Source organism: Peromyscus maniculatus, chromosome 9 (genome assembly GCF_049852395.1).
Source record: "Peromyscus maniculatus bairdii isolate BWxNUB_F1_BW_parent chromosome 9, HU_Pman_BW_mat_3.1, whole genome shotgun sequence".
Taxonomy (NCBI): domain Eukaryota; kingdom Metazoa; phylum Chordata; class Mammalia; order Rodentia; family Cricetidae; genus Peromyscus; species Peromyscus maniculatus.
Window position 1 is genome coordinate 57,428,034 of NC_134860.1, and position 7,182 is coordinate 57,435,215.

Here is a 7,182-nt window from a genome sequence, read left to right on the forward strand (position 1 = left end):
TGGCACCTTCACTTTAAACGAATGCCACTCTGGACTACCAAGTCCAGGGCACTTAACTGCAGCTGATAATGAAGGTTTCAGGTCAGTCTTCAAGAATTTTAAATAATTTTAGTTATGTGTATGTAAATAACCAAGAGCTGGCCCAAGTGGGTTTGGTGTAGCTGGAATTAAAAGGGAAGGGTTTCAGCCTCTTTAGCCTCTGTTGATAATGCTGATGGTGATGGTTAGTGCTGTCAACCTGACAGGTCCCAAAATCACCTGGGAAGAGTCTCGATGAGGGATTTTCTACACTAGGTTGGACTGTGGGTGTGTCTGTGAGGGATTGTCTTGATTAAGTCAACTGATGGAGGAACCAGTCCACTGTGGGTGGGGCCATTCCTTAGGTCCTGAACTGTGTGGAGCAGAAATCCCGCCGAGCACAAATAAGCTGGTACGCACTTACTTACTTCTCTCTGTTCCTGACTGTGGATGTGATGTGACTGGATACTTGAAGTGCTCGCCTTGCCTTCCCCACAGCGATGGACTAAGAACCGGAACTGTAGCTGAAATAAACCCGGTTCCCCTTACGTTGCTTTTGGTCAGGCTGTCCTGTCACAGCCACAGAAACGAAACCGGAACACTGACTGAGCATGCCTTATTAGAAACACCTGCCACCAGCAGTGTCCTAGAAGGAGCTTTGCAGCACCCTTTTAAAATACTGTTGTAAATGAAATAAAGTTCCAGAGCGTGCATTTTATTTCCACTGGTGGCATCATATCAGGTTTTTAAAGTTTTGGGTTTGGATGCCGGGGCCATAGATGAGCGGTAGAATGCTTGCCTAGCGTCTGGGGTCTCTGCATTTGACTCCTAGCCCTGTGAACCGGAGGGAAAAGGGAAAGGACAATAATGGCAGGCAGCGTAGAGGAGGACCTTTGGGTTTTCAGAATAGATTTGTGGAACATAGACCTGTGAAATAACACCGCCAGGCTGGGGTGTGGCTCGGCGGCAGAGCAACTGCCTAGAAGGCCCAGGGCCTTGGGTTTAATCCCTACATCGGAGGGAGAGGGGAAAATGCCCGTGTTGTGAGTTGATGCTGTTCCTGACGGAGTGTGAACATCTCCCTCCGGGTTTACAGGAATCTGCAGATGAACTGGGAGGGAGGGAGGACTCTTCTAGATCCACTTCTTTCCTTTGACTGACTCATCAAAACCTGGGGCGGCCTTTTCTCGTGTAGAGGCCTGGGTGCCGTAACCTCTTACGGGGACAAAAGCACATTCCAAAATAAAACACAGTCCAGTCTTCTGCTTTAACCAAAGGTTTATTTGAAATGGGTTTGTGCAGACATACGCCGGTTAACAGGATTGGTCAAAGCCTAACAATAAAACCAATGTACAAGGAGACATCGTTGGCATGGATTCCCTTCTGGGAGGGAGACTGACCTCAGACCACCACACTGCTGTCACCTAATAACCAGCCGACATTAACAGCACTGAAAATCATTACACTTCCAGAGAGAGGGGACGAAAACTTGCACACATCACGGATGCGCTCACTTATCTGCTGGGAGACAGTCTAACATGACCTCCAGCCAGCTTCCCTCTGCATGGCTAGGTGAAGGGCTTGTCCTTGGTAAACAGTATTTGAGCACTCTCAGAACAGATCTAACAGGAGCCAGGGGGCACATGGGGCTTTGCTGACATGAGAGACACACCTTCCCCATAGGCTCAGGAGGATGTGGTTCTCTATCCTGTGGCTGACCCTTGCTGTGCAAGCTGCATTGCTCTGGGAAGGAGGCACAGAGGGGAGGAGCCCCGGTGTTGGTCATCCGCATCCGCAAGGAGGGAGAGGGAGGGAGCGGGAGGCTCAGGCTTTACATAGATTTTATGACTGGAACACCCGACAAGTCTTTACCAGCACGGGGACCTTGTCTGTAATTGCCATGGGATAATTGTACATAGTTATGGGCTATGCTGCCGGGATCTTGCTGGAAGGGGAGAAACTCCATGACCAGGCAGGTTTCCTTTTTTTTTTTTTTTTTTTTTTTTTTTTAAATTGGTGTCTGCTGCTTGCCCTGTAAGCACATACCAAGCTACCTCTAGGAACACAGCTGGATCCAGTCCAATTCCACGGCAAGTGGGTCACCGCCAGCTCTTTAGCCCCCCCCCCCCCACTTTTTCCCACACAGGAAATCAGAAACTCTCCCTTCCCTGCACAAACCTTTTATTTATCTTATTTATCTTATTTTATAGGACCTTGCTTGTGGCCCAGGCTGGCCTCCAACTCTTGATTCGCCTGCCTCAGGCTCCAGAGTGCTGGGATCACAGGCACGTACCACCAGGAAGAGCTCCTGGCTTTTGATAAGCCCTCCTGACCTCTGCTTTCCAGGGCAGGATGGTTTGGGTAGTGATGCTGTTTCAACCTTTTTTTTTCTTCCCATCTCTGCCACAAATCACAGCCACCTGACACTTTGTTCCTGATTTCTCCAACAAACAGGTCTCCTTCCTCTCTTCCTAGCCAGGTCAGGAGAAATGCCTGGGGGCTATTCCCCCGTGAGCATGTTTTTCTTGGTCTGATGCCTGGGAGAGGGAGAGGAGTGGATATCTCAGGCAGCAAGAGCAGGAGCTTGTCATCTGAACAGGAGCCGGCCTGGGTGGAAAAAGAATCAGTCCTTTGTCTCCTCTCCCTGGGGATGGCTGAGGTGTTCCCAAGGCTAGGCTGGGCTGGGGGGCTGGGGTGACCTCTCTCCTCTTTGCTTATGGCATTGGTTCGCAGTTTCTGACCACTTGGATTTATGCTGCTTCCACACACCCTCCTCTTCCTCCGCAAGAAATCACTCATTCTGGGTCAATGGGGAGATTTAAAAAAGCCAGGGCACACACAGTCTGGGACATGGTATTTGGTGAAGCTCATGGAAGGGGATAGGATGGACATGGATGCTGAGAAAAAAATACGTGCCCGAACGAAGGGTACCCTATACCATGTTGAGTGCTGGCCTCACTCTTTTAGGGACACTTAATAGTGCCATTGTGGGATCTTGGGCTTGTACCTCTGTTACCCATGGGAAAGCCTTCATGATGACCTTCAATTAAGGCTAGCCGGAGTTAATATCCCCCTACTGTACTCACACAGACAACAGCCTTGCAGCCAACACAGAATTACCCACACAGCCAAGTGATGCGCACTTTCTTATTTTGAGGGGCCTTTATTTTAGCGTTCCCATTGTTGTTACATTGGTTGATTGAAGCACGTTCATGCAGAGAAGATGACATCTGTTCTGTTTATTTTTTTGAGACAGGGACTTCCTATGTAGCCCAGGCTAGCCTAGGACTCACCATGTAGCCCAGGCTGATCTCTAATTCTTGTTCCTTAGCTCCCCCCCCCCCCCCCGAGGGCTGGGAATCACAGGTGAACACTGTCACACCAGATGGCATGCCATCATTTGATTTGACCTGATAAACTTCTATTTCTTTATTAAGTTATCACTTCAGATGTGTCTGGTCAGTTTCCCCGTTCAGTGTTTAAAGACCCCAGGAGATGAAGGCTACGTTTCAGATGCTGCATCTAAATCACTCCTTGAATGACTTTGGGACAGTGACCCTGGGCAGGAATTCAAACCCTGGCTGAACTGGGCAGTCCTTTCCCATGTTCCAAACAAAGGCTGCCTCATCTGACAGCAGAGCTGCTGCAGACCCTGGACTTGTGGCTTAAGACAAAATCCCAAGACACAAATAGCTGATGGGAAATTATCTTCCTTAGGATTCAAAAGAAAAGCTCATCACTATAAGAAATGAGAGAGTATGGATGTTTGCTTTCTTTATTTAAAAAAAAAAAAATCGACCTGAAAGCCTATTTATCCATTTACATTTTCAGACTCTTGTTACCTAGTTTCGCTTAAAACAAAACAAAACAAATAAAAACATTCACTCATTGGGAACATATATAGCTCAATGGCAAACACTAGCCTAGCATTCACAAGGCCCTGAGTTCCATCCCCAGCACAGCAAAAACAAACATACAATAAAATACTTTTCAGGAGGCGGAAAGGGTCAGATGTTCAAGGGCAGCTTCAGCTACAGAGTGAGTTCAAAGCCAGCCTGGACTACAAAAGAATTTATCTCAAAACAACAACAAACTCATCCATTGCTTCTTGACTAGTCAGTATTGATTTTTGCTGCGCATACTTGTAGGCTTGTCAAAGAGAAGAAGATGCCCAGCGGGGTTCTGCTGAAGCCCAGGTTCACTGTCACTTTCACCAGAGCAGTCATATACCTCACCTCTTATGTCTTTGTTTTTGTGTTTGCACGAGTGTTGGGAACTGGGCAAAGTAATGCTGATCTAGGAATCTGGAGTATTCTGCACTGAGACAGAGCAGACACAGCAGCTCTGCTTCCCGGAGTATCACACAGTAGACCCCGACCAGCTAGGCAGTACGACCAGACTGCCCGGCAGACTTGAGCAGGGTATTGCCTCCAATGATAGTGTGTGCTGTCCACACGGCAGTCACCCTTACGGGTGTGAGGAGAGCAGAAGATCCCAGAACTATGTGAAAAGGATACTGGCTGGGCTGTTTACAGTTTCAAGAACAGGATCTAGCCATACAGACGAACCTTCTGTGAGCATCCTTAGCCCTAGACCCATCTGAGCTCAATGCAGAGGCAGGCCTGGAAGTGCTGACCACATGTGACCTGCCAGCCCAAGAATCACAAACCATGTGATGGGAGTGACATGTCCCACATGACATCTCCACTGAGCTGACAGCCAGCGTGTGCAACCTAGTCCAGTCCACTCTGTTCCCCGGGGAGGGGTTGTGTGTGAGACATTCTGACCTCAATTTCAAGACAGGACAAATGACTGGGCCCCCCAGTGGGCCCTGCATAAATAGTATACATCACACACCATGACAGCTGCTTTGCCTAGAAACCCAATTTAGTTATTTGGCTAGGAGAAAACTTAATCAGGACAGAAAAAAATAGAAAACATCCCTCCCAGAAATGTTTTCTCCCGCCTGTATACCTCATTATTGTGGAGACTGTTTAGTCTACTTCTCAAAAGAAGAAAATATGCTCCAGAAAAATGCACACTGTACTGTAAAGTCCAAAGACAAGAAAACAAACTAACAAAAAAACCCCAAACAAACACTTTCATTCACTAATCTGATTTAATAGCCTTCAAGTTCAAGAGTGGGCTAAGTATCTGACAAAAAGTTGGATTTTAATTCCATCTTTCCAAATGGGTTTAGCTCCCAGATGAAAATGAGTCGTGGGGCCTGGGCATCCTCTTTTCCCCTTCCAACATGGCAGCCTCAGCAAAACAGAAGATTCAGAAGGCAAGACCATTTCCCTAACAGGCTTTCTGGTTGAGGATGGCGGGAGGAAACACCTAGGTCCCTAAACCAGTCAGCTGGGCTGATGAAACAGATGACCTGGAAAGAGAGGTCAACAACTCGGCATAGTAATGATGAGGGTGTTTATAGGGCGCTTCTAATGGCCTGTTCTGTCCTTTTTACTGCTCCATGGGCTGCTCAGGAACCACATACCCACCAGAGCTGTCTTCCCAAATTGCCACCCTACACCATTTTCCTAGGGAACTTGCCCTATGATGTGACAGAAGACTCCGCTAAGGAGTTCTTTAGAGGATGAGATACCAGTGCAGTCCACTTGCTGTGTGAACCCAGCAATCCAGACAGGTTGAATGGTTTTGGCTATGCAGAATTTGAGGCCCTGTATGCTCTGCTTGGTGTGCTGAGTCTCTAGGTAACAGGAGAAATTGATCAAGCACTGGATACAGACAGGGGTGATCATTCTTTTGGTCGAGATAGAAATTTAGATTCTAACAAAACAGACACACACCAGAGGACCCATCCTGCTGCAGACAGCTTTTGAGGACTACCATCCAGAAGAGGTGATGGTAGCTTTGGAGACAAGGGTTGAGATTCAGAGCGGTATCAGGATGGGTTGCAGACAGGTATCAGGACGGCCCATGCTGAGATATGAGGGCCAGGATCGCTGTGATGACCAGGGCAGCAGAGACTATGACCGAGGCTATGACTCCAGGATAGGCAGAAGAGCATCAGGTAGTGGGTACTGCAGGGCTGAAGACTACAGAGGAAATGGGGACTGCTACGAAGACAGGTATGACAGATACGGCAGTCAGTCATGGAGTTCCAGGGATGTTTACTCTTGGGACAATTATAGGACAAATATAGGTCTGTCCCCCGACAACCCCAAACTGAATCGAAAAACTTGGAGTATTCCCAAGGAAGATGATTCCTCTGCTAGTTCCTTCCAATCCAGTCAAGCAGCTTCTGTCTTTGGAGAGGCAAAGCCTGTTGACACAGCTGCTAGAGAAAGAGAAGCTGAAGAGGGACCACGGAAGTAGCAGGAGAGGTCGCACCCGTCAGCTGGATGAACCAAAACTAGACGGCTGACCCTGGAAGGTGGGCCAAGGGAAGAAACTCAGATCGAGGACAGGAAGTGAGTCATCACAGACTGGGCCTCAGTCACATCTGGCAGAATTACACCAAAGAGAGAGAGCGAGAAGTCTCTAGAAAAATGAAACACTCAACAAAGAAGACTGTCACTTTCCAATCTCTAGAGCTGAACTTGATTGGCCTCTCAAGGTCTTGCTAGCCCCTGTGTGGGTCAAGCGACGCTCGAAGCTTCCTGCTCCATTTCAGAGCTCAGACACAGAGCAGCAGTCCCCGGCAAGTGACAGAGGGAAGCAGCTCTGTCGCGCTCAGCCCTCTGAGGAAGGACCAGCAAGGAAAGAAGAAAACAAAGTAGATGGGATGAGTGTCCCAAAAGGCCAGAGTGGGAACCCCAGCTGTGGTCCTGGAGATGGGGGGAGCACAGACCACTGAAGGGGTTGAGGAAAGATTGCAAAAGGATCAAGACTCCAGAGCTGCACCTGAGCCAAAGTGAGGAGGAGAATTCAGCCTTCAGGTTCAGTTCTGCAAGCAAGTATGCTGTTCCCTCCGTGGATGGTGAAGATGGGAAGGAGGAGACAACCGCACTGAGTAGACTTCCATGTCCTGTGCTGTCTCCTAATCTCACTCTCTACCCTGGAGCATTCAAGGGCAAATCAAATTAGTCTTGCAGATCCTCTTTTGCCCCTTCTAAACACTGTCCTGTCTAAACTTTCAAATATGTCCACATTCTTTCAAAACCTCGTCACCCTGGTCATCTCCTGTTCTCAATGACAGTG

At 48.3% G+C, this 7,182-nt stretch overlaps 1 pseudogene; it reads left to right on the top strand.

The window, feature by feature from the left end:
• Positions 1-4,185: 4,185 nt before the first annotated feature.
• LOC102913806 (eukaryotic translation initiation factor 4B-like) lies at positions 4,186-7,182 on the top strand (annotated as a pseudogene).